Consider the following 23,703-nt stretch of genomic DNA (forward strand, 5'->3'; position numbering starts at 1 on the left):
TGGTAAGGGAGGAGGCTGGACAGACATGCAAAGTCCACCTGTGGAAGCCTTCTTATGAGCCTTTGTGAGGAGTCTGAGTTCCCTCCTGTATCCCACTGGCTACTAATGCTTTGGGGTCATGGCCCTTTAAAAATCTAATGAAATGATGAATCTTCTCAAGAAAAATGTCCATTCACCAAAATAACGTGTTTGCAGTATCCACAAACACCCTGATGCCCAAAAATTGGTTGGACTTCAGGTATAGCATTTTGCTGTAGGCAATGGGGAAATATTTTTAGTTTTTAAAAATAGCTGAAACTATACACAACAAGCAGGGGAGTAATAAGATCTGATTTGTGTTTTAGAACAATAGCTTGGGCAACTCTGTTCGGATCAGATTAAAAGCAAATGAGAGCAGTGGTAGAAAGAGCATTTAAGACCCAGTGACAATCATCTGGTCAGGAGAGGATGAAAGAAACTGCCAAGCAATTTTTGAAAAAGATTAAGTAAAGAGTGATTCGCGCTATCGGGTATCTAAATGTATTATTATAAAGTTACAATAGTTAAAACAGTGTGATGCTGACCAAAGAAAAGATGAGAGAACTCAATGAGAAAGCCAGAAAATGCAGATAACAGAATTTTGTATTATGTGTTTTGAAAGTAAAATTTAAAAGGGAAAGGATAATTTATCCAGTAAATTATTGTCAGGACAAATGGAAAACTATTTGGAAAAAATATAAAGTTAAATTCTCACAGTCCTGGACACCAAAATAAATTCCAGATGGGTTAAGATCTAAATGTCAAATAAAGAAACCCAAAAACATACTGGAAGAAAATGTACATAAAGGGTATGCAATCTTGGGATGGGAAAGTCCTTTCTAAACATAACACCAAAGGCAGAAACTTTAAAAGGAAAATGTTCATAGATTCAATCACATGCACAAAAATTTCTCATATAAAAATACACCAGAGAAAAAAAGCAAAAGGTGACTAGTAAACAAGGAAAAATATTTACATTATAGAAAACCCATATACAAATGGGTTAATATCAGTACTATGTTAAGAATTGCAAGAAAATTAACAAAAAGAGCATGTATCCCAATAGAAAATTAAGCAGGGAACATTAATTGGCAATCCACAAAGAAAACAATCTTCCAACCTCATGAGTAATTTAAGAAATGCAAATAAAACCACACTGGGATACCATTTTCCCAATATCAGATTGGCAAAGTTTTTAAAAACAATACTACTTAAGATATGGGAAAACAGGGCTTCTCACATACTGCTGGCAGAAGAATAAATTGAGAATAAACTGAAGAAAAAAAGCTTTCTGGAGGGCAATTTGGCAAAAAGAAGCAAACTTTTATAAATAAATATATTCTTTAATCTATCAGCTCTGCTTCTAGAAATGTATCCTAATGGGAAAATCCTGATTTAGCTACAAGAAGATAAACAAAAATTTTATAATAGCAAAAAATTTCAGTTTGACTAGATACATGAATATCATATAATCATTAAAAATTATGTTATAGAATATGTAAAAGCATGGAGAGACATTCACACTACTTTGTTGAATGAAAACAACAATAACAACAACAACAAAAAAAACAGGTTGTAAAGTCATATTATCATATTCTATCCTGGCACAACCCCACCACAACCATAAGCCAACATATCTAAACCAGAGACTATAGATTGTTTGAAATATTAATTTGAGGTACAATCCAGTTGCACTGATACAACAGTGTCAGTGTAGTAATTGTAAAATAACAGTGGAAAAAAAATCTGTGACACTAAGTAAGCAGCAAGCTTACTCACAGTAACATGCCAATAACAGAACTCAGATGGGGAGCCAGGTTTCTATAACCCCTTTTTTGGCCTGATATAATACTTCTGGAGCATCACGATGGACCTTGATATATCTCCTTATTCTTGTCTCTTCATATTAATCCTGCTCCTTCCCTTATGAAGCTTTGGGCCACAAATCAGAGGGAAGAACAAAGAGGGGAAGAGGAATTCAACATGCCATTGGACGTGGAAACCAAGAAAGGACAGGAAAAGAGGTTTGGGACTGCAGCTCTACTCTCCTGCAGCCTCAGCAAATTCTCCAGGAGTGGCACAGATTAAAACCAGTGGGAAACACCGCCTCAGACTGATGGGCTGACACATGGTGATGGCCCTGGTGTAATTTAGCACAGGAGCACTTACACACTGTCCAGTGGCCTCAAGCTCACTAACAAATATTCCTAAGCATTCCCATTTATATGAAGCAAAGCAAGTGGTATGTTCTCACCCATTTCCAATGCTGTTTATTTCAGATGGTGTATATATGAGGCCCCAAAAAATTTTTGTGATTGATAATTCCTTTGCTTCTTATTGCCTTCTTTCAAAACTGTAGACATGAGATTGTTCAGAAGACCTTATCTGCACTGAAAGCAGTTGAATATGAGGCAGAAAAAAGGGGAGTAGCTCTTGAAGCAGGCGGGGGGGGGGGGCAGGGGGGAACACCCACACAATTGAGTGTGTTTAACAGGGAAGTTATCTCAAAGGTCACAGATTGGTGGAGGAAATATGCTATTTACCAATGGTGGGGAAGGAAAAATCCCAAAGATACATACAAAACTCATTCTAAATATTTGCCACTCTGTTTTATTTAAGACCACTGTGCATTAGCAGGGGGAGCTGAGTACACACCAAGGACTCACCAGGGCACAAAGTTACAGGGTGCAGTTCCCTTAATCAGCAGTGAGAATTTTCTCTCCCCAGTACCTAACTGGTTTCAGCAGAATTACTGTTACTACCCTAGGAGGTAACCTCAGGATATTTATTCTACTCTTTCATAGTTCTCTGAGGATAATTTTTAAATTTTTACTTTATTTATAATATCTTCTTCCTCAATTGTTTTGGTTGTTTTTTTTTGGTTTTTTGTTTTTTTTCCATGCTTCAGCTTATTAACATTTTTTTGGTAATCTCACTCATAAAACTTGCTTGGATTTATTTTGTTGACAGTTACAGAAATTCCAAATAGTATAAAATAATGAATGAGATTTTGTTACGAGAAAATGCTATTAGGCAATTGTGAAAGTTTACTGCATCCTCCCCCAAAATTAAAGTATGACTTTTCCACTCTATTTGGAAACTCCAAGAATGATTTATTTAAAAGAAAAATCATCCATTGACCAGAATAACTCTCAGAACAAAATTGTGATGCTACAAAACATGACAGTATTTATTGCAACAGAATGCTATTAGTTCATAAATTTAAGACAGGCACACAGACACGCGCCCCACATAACATAAAGCATTTTGCTACAGAAAACCTTCAGTCACATTTTGACCATAAACACTACTTGATAATCCCACCAGTGGGAGATTGAGGCTGTGCAAAGGGTTTTCTATTTCTCACACATTCAGGCAGTCAAAGATGTACACTTTCATTCTGAGGACACTTATTTGGTTTCCCCTACACTCCACCAACAAACCCACGCTTCACTCTTGGAATTCCCTTTTTGTCTTACCTTGGACATAAAAGTCTGGAACGGGTGAGTTGCTTCATTGGAGCCAGCCTCAGACAGTGGCCAAGGAAAATGAAATCTCAGTTCCTACCAACAATACAAATCTCTGACACTCGATAGCAGGAACAAAAAGGGCAGCTAACATCCCATCTAATCTCAGTGCTTGCATAGCAGATATTTTAATGAAAACAATTCAAGCTCCTGACACAACAGAGGGTAGCCTTTGCGTTGTGTTTAGTTTCTATTGCCTCCAAAAGGTATCTGATATTTATTTATGAGCCAACTATATTTAAGTCTGAAACGAAAAAGCTTCTAGAATTTCCAAAAAGCCTACATAAAACCTCCTGAATAATTATTAGCAAATAAGTTGGAAGAAAAGTCTCACTTAGTTTTTCATTGTTGGTGTTTGCTCTGCCCTCCACCAACCCTCTTCCCCTGCGCTGCACCCCACACACACACTGGATCACCACAACATGTTTTAAAAGATTTTTGACACAGAAACCATTCTTTTGATTGCTAAAATCTCCCCAGAGTCCATTTTTAAAGATCCCCTAAATATTTCGTAAAATGTCCCAAATTCAAAAGAGCAAAGTGCAGAGAGCCTTTGTGATGGCCAGTGGGGGAGCATTCTTAGGTGTTCCAAAAGAAACAAGTACCTCATAAATAAGGTACTGAAAAATAAGAACCCATTAGTCTTCCTAATCATAATAAAAGAAACTAAAGTAAATTCTTGTTTAACTGAAACCTAAACAATCAGAAAGTTCACATGCCATAATTTCATTGTCCTCTTTTAGGAGAAAGAGACAAATTAAATATAAACAAGCTGATTCAGAGACTTATTTTTAAAAATAAACCATTAAGATATGATCAATGGAGATTCAGGCCAACATTCAGTCTCATATATTTTAAAAGGAGTTTATAGTTGTGATCATTCAATGTTCGTATGATAGTATTAGTATCAAGTAAATTTTTATTATATTCTAATTATTTGAAAAGTATTTTTACCCCAATTTGATATAAACTATAATCCCAAGTTAAGCATGATTTATAATTAACTTTTTAATTCTCCTATCCCAAGCTTATTTTGGACAAATAGTATAAAATAATGAATAAGATTTTGTTAAGAGAAAATGCAATTATTAGTCAACTGTGAAAGTTCACTGCATCTTCCCCATAAATTAAACAAAATGAAGAATAATCATTGTTTATTTTACTTGGGGAAGTGGAAGACTCCAAAACTGAGTGAGCCATTTAAAAAAAGATAACTTTAACATATAGCATTTCTTTGTAGAACAATTAAAATGAGGGATTGAAAAACCTAAATCCATAATTTTCTGTACATCAGAATAAATTTGGAAAAATCACTTAAGCTTAATTTTACCAAATGTAAAGTAGGGGGGTGCTATTATGCTTTCTGTGTCTCCCACAATGCAAAGCTATGAGGTAAATGCATCATATTGATGCATTTGAGCTGAATAAAGATAATTGACCATTACATGGTGATATCAATCTTCACATGCAGAAAATAAAACTGACCAAAGTTTGCAGTTCTATCTGATTTGACTACAAATATATAACTGTTGCCTTTACATGGGCTTATTGGAATAAGATGGCCACCTGCCAATCGACCTCCACAGTCTCCTGTGCAGTCATTGGGGCATTATTATTACTATCTCCTACCTGAAAATGAGAAAGTGAAAGCAGATACCCCATAAACAAGTTGCACAACATAGAGTGGTAGGGTTGAAAATGGAACTTAGAATTTACAAGTGTTGAAGAGTAGAATTTCTCTGTTCTGTAAGCACTTAACAAATGTTTGTGGAGCAAATGAATGAACCGACACTCAACAGTCCAGTAGATCATCAGGCCCTGCAAGCACCCTGTGGTGGAGAGAAGCCTGGCACTGTGCTAAGACACTTAGAGCTCAAACGAAACAAGGAACTTATTTCTGCTGCTGCCTTTAACCATCTCTTTTTTGCTCCTGTCTATTTTATTGGCCTTCCTCCTACTTCTAAGACAACCCAAGTTTGCTCCAAGTGACCTCACAGCAAACAATAGATTTCTAATAGGAGGGATAGAGTTCTATCATAGTCTTCCCCACTCTCCTGGGCATGTGGGCCTCTAGGAAGTGACAGTAGATGTCTATTTCCCCATAGAAGGGATTCCGTATGGGATCCTTTTAATCCCACAGAAGGGATTAAAGACTGATTTTGACTAACAGTCTGTTGATGTCAAGGATGTCAGAACCACCCCATCCTTCCCAAGGGAGAAAACTTCCAAGTGTTTAATGGAGTTTATGGATTTGGAAAAGCCAAGGGCAAAGTTTCCTTTTATCCCTAATTCCATAGGATCTGTTCCTGGACTCTCTGCAGTGTCAATAGGGGGAAATTGGACTGATGGCACTATCAGTTCAATAATTTTTGCAGCAGAACCTACAAAGGTATCTTTACTGCCCAGGGTGTGTGGGTGATGTTTTGCTAGGCTTGTTGTAAAATTAATGCTACATAAGAGTGAAATGAAATTGGAATTTTTATTATTCAATATGTAACAACAATAACAAAGAACTCTTATCATTCTCAAAAGCTCAAGAAAAGTGTCCAAATAGTTTTTCTCAATAGCAACCCACCCTCTACCAAGGAATATAATCATATTTCATATTCCTTCTCTTAGGAAGGATTAACAAACAGTTAAATGGCCCAATAATGAGAGATAAAAATAAGAAGAAAAGTCCCAGGACTCCAGTGTTCCAAAATCAAGAATACTCAACCCCTGGATAAAGGCAGTATGTTCAATGGAATTTGCTAAGTATCTGAAGAAAGCACTGAAAGTTACTTATCCGAGGACCCAAAGGAAAAACCAGAATTCTCTTCAACTAATCTAAGTGTCATCACATCTCCCACCCATTTTCAATGTAATCATTCAATTGAATTACATTTTCAATCACACTGGGAAAAAGGTTGGACCACAGATCCATGCTTTCACTTCATTTTTGCTCAAAGAAACAATGGAATCTACAAGACATTATTATGGCAAATTGTCTGAATCATTGGCCAGGTCTGAACCAGCCAATCACTTACCCAGCCAACAGCCAGCTCTCACCTGTACAACACCTGCGTGCTCTCAGAGAGCAATGTATGCCTTTTCTACATTCACTGATTCCACATGCATTTCACCAACCAAATGAGAGGCCCTGCATAAAGAAGAATAAGATATGGACCTTGCCCTCAAAAAGCTTAGAAAACAGTAGGAAAGACATATTTGCATGCCAAATTACTGTAACATGTAGTAAAATATAATAAGTGCCATAAACAAGTTTAAAAAAAATCAAACACCTTTGCCATTTCAGAAGTAAGAGCTACGTTAGAGAAGAGGAAGCATTTCCCAGCATTTTAAAGATCACTCCAGAAAATATTCCTGATTAGTAAACAGAGCAAACAAAGCATCATAGCTGAATGAGGAAAAAACATGAAATTAAAAGTCTTTTTAAATAGCATTGCCATTTTTTTTCAATCAAATACACACATACCAGAAAGACATAAAATGAGATCAGATTCATTGAAGCAAACTTTGGTCTTTTCCTGTGAGAAAACTGGTTTTAAATGCAACAGCAATCTTGAGATTAAAATATGAAGTGAATGAACCTCACATCAGTACACGTGTGTTGATCAAATTACCCTTAGAGTTAAAAATCACATTTTAGTTTCCAGTTAACACTGTAAAGATACAGAGTTTGAAGCCTCTTACCTTTATTGTTTAATTATCCATCTAATTGCAGCTCAGATCAGCTCTGTATAATCCAATTTTGAGAAAATGATGCATCTATTTAAAAGCATAGCTTATTTGTTCAAGTAGAAAGTTGACTGAATTCTCCTAGAAAAAGATTGGCATGTTTGCTGTGCATATCAGATTATTTAATTGCAAAACTGGGAATTATTCCACAGATGTGAATGAATATCGAATTTATGTCACAAAGGAGAGATTATACTCTTAGGAGAAGTTATTTACTTACTCATTTTCCTAACTAGATCTCCACACACACAAAAGTGCCAAAACTGCTCCACCAGTGACTACCAAAAAGGGATCATAAAAGTCTTGTTAGCTGTAAATAATGATAAAATCTTTGGAATATGACTACAGCTGCTCTAGCCTGAAAAACGTTAAATTTATATTAATGCAAGTAAATTGCAATATGCTAAATTTTAATTTATGCAGTAAAATAGATTTGTTGTACATTTTGTTGCAAATTTCAAAGTTTAATTTTCAAAAATTAAGGAAAACGATCAACTTCGTTTTCCAAAATATTTTTTCCTTTCGTAAGGTCCATAACTCCTCCTACTCTGCTTATGTTGACAAATGTACCTCGTGTGCCCTCTTAGTACACTCCTCTCCGCAGTAACTGGTCTGAACTTGTTTGCCTGTAGTTCTTACTAGCAATTTCTAAGTTATCATTGCCTGATCTTTGAGGAAATGACTTATCAGGATGGGGCATCGCGTATGTTCTTTTGTGTTCATGCCGCCCCTTTTTTTTTCTTCCTTGGCACCATAAGAGTAAACATACATAAATCTATAACTTATGGTGGCTTACTTGCTTCCACCTGCAGGCATTCAGAAGTTATTTTTAAGAGCAGGACTAGACCGGGAAATTGGACATATGGAGTCTGGTAACTGTATAGCCTTGGGTAAGTTATATAATTTGCTGGATCTGTCTTCTCCAGCACAAAATGAAGAGGACCCTGCTAGATGCCTACAGGCAAAGGCTCTGACAATCTTGAAGCCATTTGACTCTCTAGCTTTTTGACTTGAAACCTCACACTTGAATTCCATTTTTATATTAAAAGATGGTTGGCCCTTCCCCTGGTGGATATAAATTCACTCAAAGACAAAGAGACATAGACATGAGGAAGGGGTATAAACGCTAGAGAAGTAGGCAGGCAGAGAAAGAGAATTGTGAGGAGAGAGGCAGGAATCCAGAGGCAAGGGGAGCAGGGTAAAGAATTTGGGGAATGAAAAGAGACACTACAAAGTTATGTACAGTAGGAGACCCAAGGAAGAGGTCTAAATAACAGTATGCAACTCTAATGACAGAGCATAAAATTTGACAATTTTCACATGCACTATTTGAATGGTAACTTCCAGGTATTTGTTTCTCTCCAGAATAAAAAAAAAGCAAAATATTTTGACACTGAAATGATAACTTTAATTTTTTTAAAGATGTGTGAAGGAACAAATTTATTTTTCTATTATGGATTTACTAAATACTAGACGATGAAATTTTAAACAATCATATTTTATCATTAGAAAGTTAGCACAAGAGAAACTAGCACAGGGCTTCGGAGATGGCAGGCATTTAATATACTTTTGAAGGAGGGAGGGAAGGATGGAGGGAGAAAGCAGACAGAGAAAGAAAGGCAATATTTTAAAGCGGCATAAGTCATCTCCCTGAGCTCAAGAAGCTTACTTCATAATGGAGACGAGGCAAAAGGATAAAATATGCCCATGGAAAAATGGCAAAATAAGACTGAACAAAGCAAATTATCAGCAAGTACAAACTACAGTTACAAGTTACCTAACAGAACTCAACTAGAATCTTCAGTTTACTAGAATACATGCACATCTTTATGTATTCAGGGAAAGAGGCAAAGTTACCAAGATTTCAGTGTCCATGAAATACTAACAGCAATCATCATCACCACATGCAGCAACTCCCAAGGAATGTCTCCGGAGAAGAACAAGGTCATCGCGAGTTCTTACACCATAAATAGCCACAGAACAGCAACCACTGTTGCTCCAAGAGTCAACCAGGAAGCAGTACAAGAACCTCAGTGGTCAACTGAAGCCTAATTACTCAAAGTAGCGAGCTTCATAGACAAGATGAGTTGATTGTTTGAAATGATTCCCCCCCGGAGAGTTCGAAATTGCAAGCCCATGCCTAAAACTTGTGGAATTCAGAGCTCCCAATTCTGTTCTGCAACGTGAGGGGTGTGCACTCACTCATGAGGATGCCCCAGACCACAACATTCCATGAGCCTTGTGTACTTGTTTGTCCTAGGAATGCTCACACTCAAGGTGAACTTCACCCTTGGGAGACCAGACCTCAAGGGAAGCCCACACAAGTCCTGGAAGTAGTCTTGGGATCATTTGAGTAGGGAATTCTAGGATGCTGAATGGTTTAGAAGTGGGGGGACTGGAGGTACTTTGGATAGACCACTGTCTCCTTGATCTTACAGAATTTTCTCCCAATGGTACGCGGCACAGCTGGAGGAGTGTCAGAGCAGAGACCTGACCCAAGATCTTGCCCAAGATCTAAGGGTGTTACTGTTCATATGCATTTCTGCCTTTAACTAGATTCACCGGAAAATCTAATTAGTCATATCTCACAGTCCAAGCAGTTGTACGGAGTAGATTTAGTTGTACTATAAAGTTGCAATAGCCAACCTAAGTGCTAAGAAATTACTTTAGCTTAGGTGGTCAAATGATTTTGATTTTTTACTACCACTTCTGCAAGAAATGCCTAACTGAAAAAACACTCTGCTTAGGAATAAGCTATCACAAAGAAAACTTACATGAGCTATTAGACAGCAACCAGAGAGCATTTTTTTGCCTCAGTTTCCCTTCCTTACCCTCAGTCTACAAAGCACCATGGGCCAAAGTTGACCCAAAACAAGAAACCAAATGTCATGGAGAATCTTACCCTTCATTCTTCCTTCTTCTAGCTACTCACCTTGACATACCTGAGACATCCTTTATGCGAACACAAGAAGATCCACTTTCCCAAGAAAGTTTCATACTTCTATTTCCCCTCTCTACTATCAAACAAAAGTTTATCTCATCTTTTCATGGTTTTATCTGCTGGTAGTCAATTAATAGAATAAACTACCTACCACATGCTAATGGGCTGAGTGTCATCCACTTAATAGGTCATCCTTCCAAGTTAATTAACACTGTGAATGGGGTCTTGAAACATGTCATTCCTTAATATGAAGGAATGACTCCAATAGAAGGCACATTTTGCAAGAAAGGAGTCAGGCAGTGGGGGCACAAGAGCTCTCCTAGAATCCCTGAAACATACCATACAGGCAACTACCTGCCCCACTGAAAGGCCTCTGTGTATGGACAGACTACAAGAAATGTATAAGAGAGAGAGGAAACTGCAGGTTTCCAGTGCAGTTGAAGGGACAGGATCTACATAAAATGAAAAAGCTCTAATAATATTACAAGTAACACGAGGTCACAAATGGATGAGTTACAGGGTCTTTAGCCTCCTGGTTTCTAATACTCCTCCAAAAGTCCCATCTGCCATAATCTCTCCATGAAACTTTGATTAACAGGTGGAAGACAGGGCCTGAATAGCAAAAGAAATAGCTTGGAAGAACTTAGACACTTTCCTTCCTTCTCTGCTCCCTCCAGTCACCAGAATGTGAGCCTTTTAAAGAATGTTTGGAGCATTCCCTATCCATCCTATGTGTCTCTATCTTGTGAAGTCTTATTTTTAATAATACATCAACATCCTTAATAGTTAGCTTTACTCTTCCACATGTAAGCATGAATAGTGATTCCACTTCAGCTTTTCCAGCTGCTTCCTTACACTGTCCTGACCCATGACTTTGAAAAGGTAGATGTTCCAGTTTGCTAATGCTGCCATTATGCAAAATACCAGAGATGGATTGGCTTTTATAAAGAGGGTGTATTTGGGTACAAATTTACAGTTCTAAGTGTCCAAACTAAAGCATCAACAAGATGATACCTTCACTGAAGAACGGCTGATGGTGTCTGGAACACCTCCGTCAGTTGGGAAGGCACATGGCTGGCATCTGCTGGTCCTTTGCTCCCAGGTTGTGTTTCAAAATGGCTTTCTCTAAAATGTCTCTTGGCTTCTGTCTTCACTTAGCTTCTCCAAACATCTCTAAGCATCTCCAAGCATCTGTAAGCATCTGGGCGTTTTCATCTCTCTGCTCTCTGTGCAAGATCCCTTTAAAGGACCCCAGCAAACTAATCAAGACATACCTTGAATGGGCAGGGTCAAATCTCCATGGAAACATCCAGTCAAGAGGTCACACCCTAATCAAAAAGATTAATCAGTCTGCACCCACAAGATTGCATTATAGAACATGGCTTTTTCTGGGGGACATAATATATCCAAACCGGCACAGTAGGTAATCTTTGAAATCCTAGAACCCTAAACTTGGAGTCAGAGGTGCGCGTTCAAATTCCAGCTGTAATGCTTAGCAGTCTTGAGCAAGTTGTTTACTCTCTGGGCCCACAGTGTCATCTGTAAAATGCTGTAAAATTGTCTCAGCAAATCAAATAGCATGTGTGATAGAAGTATTATTTGTTCAAGGAACATATTGTATACAACCTATGTTATATACGTTTAGAAAATATAGATAAATGATAACTAGACAGGCAGACATAGAGAGATTGATAGGCAAACAGACATAGAGAGAAGGATTGATAGAATGATACAGTAAATGTGGCAAAATGTTAAAATTGGTGGATCTGAGTATCTGGTGGGAGGGTGCTTTGGTGGGACTCTCTGTATGGGTTTTGGATTATTTTTGAAACTGTCTTATAAGTTTGAAATTATTTCAAAATAGAAAGTTTAAGAAAAAAGTAGCATGAGTGAGATTGCACAAAACACAGTGGTACTCAATATGAATGGCTGGCGTCAAATTCATGGCAGGTGTTCTCTGCTTTGGAGTTTCTCAGAAAATCAGATGTGTTCATTTATTCAGTTAACAAATGTTTTGTTGCACATCTAATATGTTTCCAACTCCCTGCTGAGCACTTGCGGGAACCACTGGAGCTATGAGCCATTCAATTGCTACTGGATAGTTTCTATTTTCAAACAACCTCTCTTCTAATATTTTCCCTCTTGTAAAACAGTTAAGAATGTGTGTCATGTTTGCTTGTTTAAATTGTATCTATTTGCAGCATTTTGGAGTGAAGCCCAACCCTCCCTGGGCTTCATTATACATTAAAATTCCCACAGTTGGTGTTCTTCCAAGACACATAAAACAGTCTCTAAGAAATTCTCTTTTGGGTTTGACTAAAGAGAATTAAAATATATCTGGACTTCATCACATCTGGTTTTCATGCTGCCATGGAAAGCTGGAATAAGTAGGGATAAATTAAATTATTAAGAATGGAAGTTTCCAATAGTCATCAAAGGAAAGGTCATAATGAGCAGTACATAAAGATGATCAACAAGCACACACGCTGCATTCCAAGACCCATCTCATACATATACAGCCATCCAAAGGTGCCTCTCCTAATTCTGCCACCCCTGAAAACCAAAAACATAACACACACATACATGAAATTCCTGCTCCGTTGATTCCCTAGTTAGATTAAATAAAGGCAGACTAGCTACTTTGAACTTGGTACAAAGAGCACCTTTCTAGTGGGCAATTGATAACCCAAAGCAGTGTGACTTGATACAAGTTATACCGGTTACAAACTGGCAATAACACATGGGTATTTAAAGCATCTTTTCAATTTTCCGTTTTCAACCATCTATTAAAAAGGAAAAGCCATAACCGCTCAGACCTCAGGGAAAGTAGTTGACATATCACCAGGATACAGCATATTTTGGGGGCAACTATTGGCCAAAATCAGGGTTTATATAAGAAGAATTAGTTCTGTATGTCCTTAATTGGCTCCTATTTTCCCTAATCTGTAACATTATTGGAATAATTAATGCTTTCCAAGTAAAATATGAGTAAAGTATGGAAAATAACATGATTTTCCAGCTCCTCTCTTCAAACACCCATCTTCTCCATCTTCTTGTGAGAGTGAGAGAAAGAGGAGAAAAAGCTGGGCCTGTTGCGGAGTAGATAGTTGGGGCGTCCCTGGCCAAATCATGCCAAGGGAGGACTGCCACTTTGTACAACCCTATTCATACACTTTATGAAATTCACCTCCGGGGTTGTGCGGTCCACAATCTATGTAGCTGTTTACAGGGACCCTATGTACACGAGTACCCAATAATCCACAAAGAAGTGCTGCTAGCCCAGAAAAATGCCCTGTTGGTCTGTGAGCTAGTTCAATTCTAGGAAGATAAGGAGCAAAAAAAGAACGTGTTCCTTGACTCTAACAATTACTCAAGAAGTTCCACACATTGACGCAGAAGTATCTGAGCACTGTAAAAGATTTGATTCTGTAATTACAAGAGAGGAAAGTCTTTCCATTTGACTGATCCTCAGATAAACAAGACCACAGTTGGAATGGCTGAGCAGTTTCCCTATCTTCACACCCATACACCTGGTGAAACATATCAGCAAGCAAAGAAAACATCCACCAAATTTCCATTGATGAAACGAAAGGTACCAGCAAGAACTGCCTCCCCTTTGGTTGACTTTGAAACATTAAGCCACATAAGTTTAAGTTTTGTCTGAACCTGAAAAATATAGTTATTACTCTAATAAATGGCATTTAAAAACAAGACAGCCTGAGGATAGAACAAGGGATTCTTGGCAGGCTGGTTGAAGGACACCCATGGACATCAGACTGGGGGCCACAAGCATTATTCATGTCTGAAGTGTTCTTATCCCAAACACTTCAGGAGGCATAGTGAACCTGCTTTTCTGGGATGTTTGAGGATCTTAGAAGCAGGAGCTCTAAAAAAAAAAACAAAAAAAAAAAAACAGCCATTCTGGAAACAGGACCACTTAGGGCCAGGTAACCCTAAAGTGGGGCTGATGCTTTAGAGCATCCCTCTCACACACTCCTCTGATTGAGCCTCCCTGTGGGGGCAGGAATCTGCAGGGTTGGGGGACATACCACCTGCAGCCCATGACTTCCCTTGTAGACCATTCCTCAGGTACAATGACCTTGAAATTCTCAGCCCAACATGGCTCAAAGTCAGCTCCCAGGGCCTGAGGGTAGTTGTTGAAGTTGGAGAGTGAGTGTGAATGAAGCCTGAATGAGCAGGCTGGCTTGGGCACCCAAGTTCCTATAAGTCTCCTCTAGTAGGAAGAAAAGGGGTACAGCTGTAGAACAGGAGGGCCCCCATTCATTCTCTTGTTCCTGTCCCCACAAATGTTAGGGGTGGGCCTGGAATGGGATAAAACCCAGACTGAAATGAGTGATATTCAGTGATCCCAAGAAACATCTCCATCTCTCTCTCTCTGCTACATTCACAGTGACCTCATAACTTGTCATCCAAACCAGGATACTGCTGAGAGTGAAAGGGGCCCTAACCAGATGAGGCACTGGCTCAAAAGATGAAGCCAAGAATGTCTTGCAAACTAGGATGTATGGTCACCCCAGCTACACTGAACTGCAGGCAGTGGCTTTTCTTGTAATTATGCCTCACTATCAGTTTTAGGTGTTAGGTATAGGTGTTAAGCCAGATTTCCATAAGTAATTGCCATCCACCAGCATCCAGAATTTTTCTTCCCTGTCAAATTCTTTGCTTCCCCCCTCATTAGGGAGTGTTTCTGCTTTGTACACCCAAGAAGTAAATAAAATTTTACTCTTGTCATATACAACAGACTTTGGGTATAGAATTGAAAGTATCACACACAGTTTCAGCCTCTGTTGTTTTTGTACAAAAGTTGTTCAATCTGTTAAATTTGTAGATTGGAATCCTAAATAAAGTACATAGAAAAGAAGAGGAAAACCTAAGAAACCAGAGAACCATCAGAAATTTCTGTAAACGTACCAGAGAAATCTGGATCTAGAATTCCTGCAGGAGATAGGAAGTCAAAGATAAACAGTAAACAGAATTTTAAAAGAAAAAATTACGGATGGCTTTTCTGGAGCCAATCCTGCACTGGGCTAGGTAAGCGAGATTTAATCAGAACCAGTCCATGCTTTCCAGAAATTCAGGCCCTAGAGGAGGGAGTCTCTGGGAAGGCCGAAGACCACATCCTTGGCACCTGCTTAGTGTGTCTCCCTTGCTGCTTCTTGGCAAATTCTAGTAACCTGATTTTATCTCACAGCTATTGCACCACACTCACACACATACACACTCACACACACACACACACACATAAGCGCACATACACTTTATTCCTGCCGTACTTCCAGTAAGTCCGCCTTACTGCCCACCATTAGCAGCTCCCTAAACATGACCACACATCACAATTACTCTAGGAGGTTCTCTAATATACAGATTTCCAAGTAGCACCCCTTGGAGATTACATTAGCAGGTCTGGGGTGAGGCCAGGACATTTCTACCCTTAGTAAAAAAATCCAGATGACCACAAAAGCAAAATATTCTCATCCCTGGAGAAGCTCAGCTAGAGCAACATGGGCCAGGACACTGTTTGACCAGGGTACAGTCTATTTTCTCCAGTGGGGACCTTTCCCATGTTGGGGTCCTCCCAAAGGTAACTGAAGATGCTCTGCCCAACACCCCAGCAGTGAGGCACCACAAACAGCTGTCCTTCCCACCAAGGCCGAGCGCCAACCAACCGCCAATGCCAACATGTCCTGGAATGTTTCTGCATTCACTATCTTCCACGAGAAACTATTTGAGCTTTATTCAGAAATAAAAGTACATACAAGTGGCAAGTTTATGAAAATTTTAGAAAGACTCATTTTCTTATTAATACCCATTAGTTCCTAATGCAATCATAAAACTGTCCCTTTGAAAGAAATTTTAACCCACTTCTTTCTCTCCTTTTCCCTACACCTGCCCCCCCTTTCCACTGTCTCACACACACACTCCCGCTATGATCCATGATCTTTATGTTAAAGTAATGATTCTCAATCAACAGAGGTCCAACCCTTCTAGGAGAACACACCAATATCTCCAGGAATCCAGGGAATTTTTCTGTTTGTGAAAATAAATGAGCCAGATGTTTTCAAATGGTAAGAAACACTGCTAGCTTCATCTTTGACTCACACGGAATACGGGAGGAAATTATAGTAATCAACTTGAATTTTGTTTTTTCCAAATAGCTTAGTGTAATCAGAAATATACCTAAGTTTATACATAATTGGTATAGGAGAATTAATGAAATAAGTAAAATTAGAGAAATGCTATCAGATAGAAACCCCTTCTTGTGGATTGAAAGGCAAACCATGGGAATTGGGTCACCAACTGGATGTCATCATCATAGGCAAACCAGGAGATAAGTTGGCAGTTGATAGAGCAGAGAAAATAAAAAGAGCACTGCACCCCTGGCACAGTTCTGAAGTTCAGCGTTACCCAGCTCTTCCACTGGCAGCAGCTGCCTGTCCCCAGGGGGGTTCCCACAGATCTCCAGAACAGAGCCTTTACAAAAGAACTCTTGACAGTCAAAATCTCAACACCTCTTCACTGAGAGAGTAAGTCAGTGTTACATGCAGTTTCCCCATTTCCACACATCACCCTGATATGGCTTTGGAGGCTATGAAGTTGTAAAAATTAAAAATAAAAAGACCCAACACAAAAGTGGAAAATGGAGGCCACTTCCTTACTGGACTCGTGCTAACCTCAACTAATATCTCCTCAATATATTGGTCCCTAGTGTGCTGCTATTTTATTTCTCTTGCTTTGTTGTTCTTTTCAATAAGCTTTAGATAATTTTTCTAATGTAGTTTAAAAGTGAGGCTAACTGCTCACTTGAAACCCCATTCTCCATAGATCATAAGACATCAGATATGCTTAAGCTTCATACAAGATATGTCACATAGTTCAAACTCAAATCACCAAAATAGTATTAAATGACTATTGACTAAAGAAAACCAGTTACAGTACAGTGTGTATGTATAATCCCATTTGCATACACATAAATTTGTCAGGAAGCAGCCTGAAACAAAGTTTGGAAGGATGTGCATGGAAACACTCATAGTGGTCATTTGTGGATGGTCCAAGATTCCTATTCCTGTCACTTATCTGTTTTCAAGTATAAACATTTATTACTTATATACTTTTCAAGCTTAACAAGGAGGAAAGAAAATATTGAAGTCATTTGCCTATAGAAGCCATCAACACTGGGCATTAGTTTAATTAATTATTTTTAAACTATTGGAACAAATGGCTAACAGGATTCTGAACATATTGCTTTTCCTGCTGTGTTATCTGTCATTGCCAAAATCTACTCACTAGGTTTAGTGGTAGTATTTGCCGGTAAACTTATTTTAAAATATAGAAACAAGACGGGTACAAATGACAGATTACTTACTTTCCTGAAATAGCCACTAATTCCACAAATTATCTGATTGTTGTTCCAGACACAGACACTCACAGAGAAAGTAAAGATTTCTCTTATCAATAAACTGAAAAATGCCTTTATTTAAAAATTACTCAGTCACAACTGATATTTCAGTTGTATATTTCTTTTTACTTTTACTTTTAATGGAGGCTACACAGCAAGAGGCACATATCAAATCTGTCCTCTAAGAAGATTTAAATTGGATCTATTACTCTCTCTGACTTTAACAAATGTTTTTTAAAAATGTGGCTGAAAGGGGAAATTTTAGATTGTATATATCTTACTAGAATAAATTTTTTTTAAGTCATGAACCTACACACAGAAACCATGAACCCAAAGTTAACCATAGTTAATAGGGCAATTATAAAAATGTACTTTCCTCAATTGTAACATATATACCACACCAATGCAAGGTGCTAATAATAGGGTGGTATATGACAATCCTGTATTTTTTGTGTGATTGTTCTATGAACTCACAACTTCTCTAATTAAAAAAAAACTTACAAAGCAATAACTAAAATGAGTGAATGAATGAATGAATGAATGAATTCTGGCTTAACGTTTTACAAACGCTTCTTTTTAAGCATCAGTTTCTCTTCTCATCTCTTCTGCAAAAGAGAAATTTTGTATTTGGGTACTATGTCAAGAGCAACTCAACAAGACCGAAATCACCAAGGCAGCTTTCATCTCTTCATCTCAATTATTCAGTGTTTTGCTTGATCTTACTTTAGTCCTCATTATCACCCAGAATTGCTTTATTTTCCCTCTCTGGCTACAAAACACCCATTTTTCCACCTTTCCTGCTCTTTTTCTCCTGTTAAATTTACCCTGCCCTTTTATTGTTCTCTCCAATTGGTTGTGCTCTCTCTTTTCTGGCCCAGACTTCTTAAACTGGGCTACATCCCCATCCCATCCCAGTGTAGGTTGTCATGGAAAAACATGGAATATATTTTTAGTTGTCCATTTTACTCAGTAATAAATAACTTAATACTTCATTTTAAATTAAAACAAATACAGATTCTTAATGGTATTTTAAATACTTTTAAGATGAAACATTAAACTTTAGAATTTTCAAGCTTCCGATAGGTACTTTTAGCCAAGCCTCTAAGTGGCAGAGAGAAGCTTTTCTTCTTTGTCATTATGGATAATGCAGAGGGAACCTTTGGAAGAACTGCCCCAGCCTATTGAACCTCCTCTTGCCTTCCCAGCCTACGGTCAACCATTTCCAACTGAGTTCTCACTGACATCTACCATTCTCTAGCACTCTTCACCTTCCATTAAAATCCTTGCTTGGACTAACTTAATCCACTTTCTCTGTATCAATTCCAGATGCAGAAAGTCCTATGACAATTCCTTGTATGCAGTGATACTCAACCAGTCCTACGCACACCACTTGACAATCCCTTTTCATCTCTAATATATATCTTGTCTTCATATTATTAAATATACTTCTTTCTCAACAAATAACTTCATTATCCACTCTACAAAGATTGAGACAATTTTAAGTGAATTACCTCAATTTTCCCTTCCTCCACAGGCCATCATGACACATCATCTCTTTCTTCCCTCCAATATCTAAGCAGAGCCCCCATATTCTTTTCTGAGCCAACCCTCCCAACCATGCTCCTGACCCTATCTCTGCCAGCCTCCTTTCCACCTTCCCCACTATTTCCTGTATCACCAGTCTGTTCCTTTCCCCTCCTAGACAACAAAGACAAATTGCCTCTGTTGGAAAGAGCCCATTTCTTGACCCTGCTTCTCCCCAAATTCTCCTTCATTTTACTGAAAGAATACTTTCTTGAAAAAGTAGTTTATGTTCATGGAATCCATTTTTTCTCTTCCCAACCTCTTTCAGAAGCCATACAATTAGGCTTCCACCTTTACCAAGTCATTGTAACTGTTTTTGCCAAAATCATGAGGCGACCCACTGATCACTGCTCTGAACTTGTATTAGTTCAACTCCCAAAGAAAGGATGAGCACACCTTAACTCTCACATCTCTACCTTTCCTGACTCCACGCCATCCTGTTTGATCTCCTACATCTCTAACTCCTCCTGCCCAGTCTTAATCACCAGCTCCCCTTCATGTGCCCACTCCAAGAGGCAACAGTCTCCAACACTTGGTATTGTCTTCTATATCTTCTTTCTTAGCAACTGTGTACATGCTGGTCCACAACGATCACCTCTACGCAAAGGACTCTCAACTCCAGAGTGTCCAGCCCTTATCCTAATTCAGAGTTGCTCATCCGTTTCTATTGCCTGTTGGGTATCCCCATACAGAGAGCCTGAGTATAGTCGGAAATGGTAGGTAGAAAAGGATGAGAGTTTTCTACACCAACAGTCTTGGCCTTGGGCAAACCACTTAACATCTGAATCCCAGTTAGGAATCATACCACTACTTAACTTGTGGACTTGTTAGTAGAGATTTAGCAAAACAGAAAAGAGGAAAACCAATTTATTTATATTTATTTAACAAATACATGTAGCACTTACTATGTGTCAGGCAAGCTTGTAATAGAGCACTTTACAAATAACTCATTTAATCCTCACAAGAGCCCTTTAAGGCAAGTACTAATATTATTCCTATTCCATAAATGAGAAAACTTAGGTAACTTTCTCAGTTCACACAGTTAATAAGTGGCAAAACCTGATTCCTACAGAGTGGGATGGCTCCAAATTTCATACTCTTGACTACTTCACTAAGCTGCCTCTCATTATACTGCCCTTCTGCCTTTTAAAGCTCTGTAGAAATCCAATTACTATTATTAATTCAAAAATCCAGAATATAAGAGCACCTTGCCTTTCAAATCTCTTGCCCCAAGTTCCTTTTACTTAATGGCATTCAATTTTCTAATCCTATAAACTAAATCCTCTTTATTACCTTTACTTCCTCTTTCACACTCAGCACCCACTGTTGCCAAATCCTATTGTGCCACCTCTGACTTGGCTGTCTCATTCCTACTGTCAGAGCTTTAATTTGTGCCTGCTCCACTGACACTTAGACCATTTTAAAAAGTGAAGAACAAAACAACTTCCTACAAATTGGGACAACTGGTGAGATTTGAATAAAGTCTTTTAGATCAAATAATAGTTGTATATCATGATTTAGTTTCCTGATTTTGATAAATGCACCAAAGAAAAGTAAATAAAAGCCGTTGTTTTTAGGAAATACACACTCGAATATTTATGGGTAAAGATGCATAAAGTCTGCAACTTACTCTCAAATGATTAAAAAAAAATTTCTTAGTAATAAGTACAAAGAATGATTAAGCAAATGTGGCAAAATATTAACAACTGGTAAATCCAATTGAAGGATCTTCCAAAGCTCTTCCACTATTCTTGCAACTTTTCTCAAAATTTAAAATTATTTCAAAATAAAAATTAAAAAAAAAAAAGTAACCAATCTCCTTGCTGCCTCTGGCTCACACAGAACTTAATTGTGACCCTCTCCCTCCACTCTGCTCCCCAAGTCCTATTGCCAAAGTGTGAAAGGGTCACCATACAGACCCAATAAAGGTTAAAGTGCTCAGCTGGTATGCAAAGCAATCCATAACCCTCTCCTTCTATTTCAGCCTCCTGAAATATTCTCTCCCCACTGTTCAGTTTACTTTGTCCCCCGATACCCCCTACATTTTCCTGCTTCCAGGCCATGATGAGGCTGTTTCCTTTGCCTAGACAAGAACCCCCTTTCTTCCTAAAGAGAAACATCGAAGTTATATCCTTCCCTCTAGGACTAATTTGAAACCTATTTCTTCCAGAATATCTCCCCTAATTCCTGGTTGGAATTTGTTCACCTTACCCTATACTCCCAAACCAAGTGTTTACCTCTGTATAAAGCTCACCTCTACTCAGCCTTGTACTGGAAAGTTTATTTATGTGTCTTTTTCACCTACCAGATTAGGAGTTTACAGAGGGTGGTAATAATGTGGTTTTCATCTGTGTTCCCCCACCCCCACCACCAATTACTTAATTTTGCAGAAAAGTGCACTCAAAAAATATCTGCTTACAGGACTGATCAGGGAGATGGGCAGCATCTACTAGGGTACCAGGAGAAGGCTACAGGTCTGCCAATGAGCACCTGGCATGTCAAGTCCTTATTAATGTGTGCCCCCACTCTCATAGCTCCCACCTCAGTGAGGAAACGGGGAGAAATGATCCTCCTGAACTCAGGACCATCCTCCCCTCACTTGCTTTACCCTGTAACAATGATCCATTAGGAAGCTCCTGCCCCCTTTTCAGGAGCCCCCTTTTTCCAGTCACTTCAGTCTGCCCCACCCTGCCTCACTCCCGACCTCACACCTTTTGACCTCACACCTGGTCTGACACCTGACTTCACACCTGGCTTCACACCACAGGCTCTGCACAAGAGCTGGCCACCCTGGATCTGCCTGCTGGGGACAGAGAAAGAGTGCATGGTATGCTTCCCTCACTGCAAGTCTGAGCTTCCCTCCAGAGTCTAAGTATTTGAACGACACTTATTTCAATACTTTGCCTTTTAACTTTTTTAAGGAAAAGAAAATTAAAGCTTTTTGACAAAACTTACCTAGAAGACTTTTTGTTAAATCCTTAGAAAGTTCTAGGTAGAAAGCAAAACAAGGGTGATCAAGAGGAATAGAAATTGAATTCCATTTGCTTTTCAAGTCATCTTCCCCCTGATGTCTCTTGCCCAAAGCACCTTGTCCCTCTGTGGTGCACATAGGTTTTAGCCAGATCAGGGCTCAGATTCTGCTCCCATCTCTTCCTTTTATGGACAGAGACTAAGGCTTAAGGGAGGTTAAGTGTCTTGACTAAGGTTATGTCCCCCTAAAGTGGATCCAAGTTTGTTAGCTGTTTTATTTGTTTTATGACTTCAGTTTAGGATCAAAGTCCGGGATTTGGGAGTTGAGCACATAGCTATAGCCAGATGAGTGGGTGAGATTCTTAAGGGAGAATAAGGAGAAAGATATAAGACCAAGGTCAGAATACTGGTAAAACCTCCATTTAGGGGGCACATTAACAGTCCCCAAGTGTGACCTCCACACTAAAACTCCAGGCGATTTCTTATTAAAATTCATCTTGTGAGGAAAGCTGATATTTACCACTGCTGAGTCAGACCTAAATAAAAGATTCATTCTTTCTTGCATTTATTCAGCAAGGATTGATTGAATGTCTACTAAATACCAGAAACTATTCTATGTCCTAAGGATACAACAGGATACAAAACCAACTAAGTCCCTGCTTGCAAGGAATAGACCAGAACTACAAATTACTTTTATAATCTTACAATTTTCCAAAAACTCAGGGACTTCCTTGAACAAGTTATTTATCCTCTAAGAACTTCAGTTCCCTAATCTGTTGAATGGGAATACAAAACTTTACCACCCTTTGCTTGAATAGACATTTCTCCAAAGAAGATATACAAATGGCCAATAAGCATATGAAAAGATGCTCAACATCATTAGCCATTAGGGAAATGCAAATCAAAACCACAATAAGATGCCACTTCACACTCACCAGAAAGGCTTATATTTTAAAAAGGAAAATAGCAAGTGTTGGAGAAGATGCAGAGAAATAGGAGCCCTCATGCATTGTTGGTGGGAATGTAAAATGGTGCAGCCACTGTGGAAAACAGTTTGGTGGTTCCACAAATAATTAAGTATAGAATTACCATGTGACCCAGTAATCCCACTTCCAGGTATATTACCAAAAGAACTGAAAGCAAGGACTCAGAATTGAAAAAGAATTTGTTTACCAATGTTTGTACCAGCATTATTCACAATAGACAAATAGGGGAGCAACCCCAGAGTCCATCAACAGATGAACAGATAAACAAAGCATGGTATATACATGCAATGGAATATTATTCAGCCATAAAAAAGAAATGAAGTTCTGATACATGCTGCAACATGGATGAATCTTGAAGAAATCATGTTGAGGGAAATAAGCCAGACACAAAAAGACAGATATTGTATGGTCTCACTTATATGAAATAACCAGAATATGCAAATTCACGGAGACAGAAAATAGATTACAGGGTACCAGATGCAGAAGAGGGTGAGGAAGGGGTAGTTAATGCTTAATAGGGGC

General features: G+C 38.5%; 1 protein-coding gene across 5 annotated transcripts in view; it reads right to left on the reverse strand.

The window, feature by feature from the left end:
- PDE4D (phosphodiesterase 4D) overlaps nt 1-23,703 on the reverse strand; it is a 1,663,062-nt gene that overhangs the window by 1,589,237 nt on the left and 50,122 nt on the right. For 4 of the 5 annotated variants that reach the window (XM_037799050.1, XM_037799045.1, XM_037799053.1 and 1 more), the window contains exon 2: nt 6,594-6,684. The exons of the other annotated variant lie outside the window; for it this stretch is intronic. The gene's annotated coding sequence lies outside the window, so the exon portion shown is untranslated. The remainder of the gene's footprint in view (nt 1-6,593; nt 6,685-23,703) is intronic. 5 annotated transcript variants of the gene reach the window in all.

The sequence above is a fragment of the Choloepus didactylus genome, chromosome 11 (assembly GCF_015220235.1).
Source record: "Choloepus didactylus isolate mChoDid1 chromosome 11, mChoDid1.pri, whole genome shotgun sequence".
NCBI classification, from domain to species: Eukaryota; Metazoa; Chordata; class Mammalia; order Pilosa; family Megalonychidae; genus Choloepus; species Choloepus didactylus.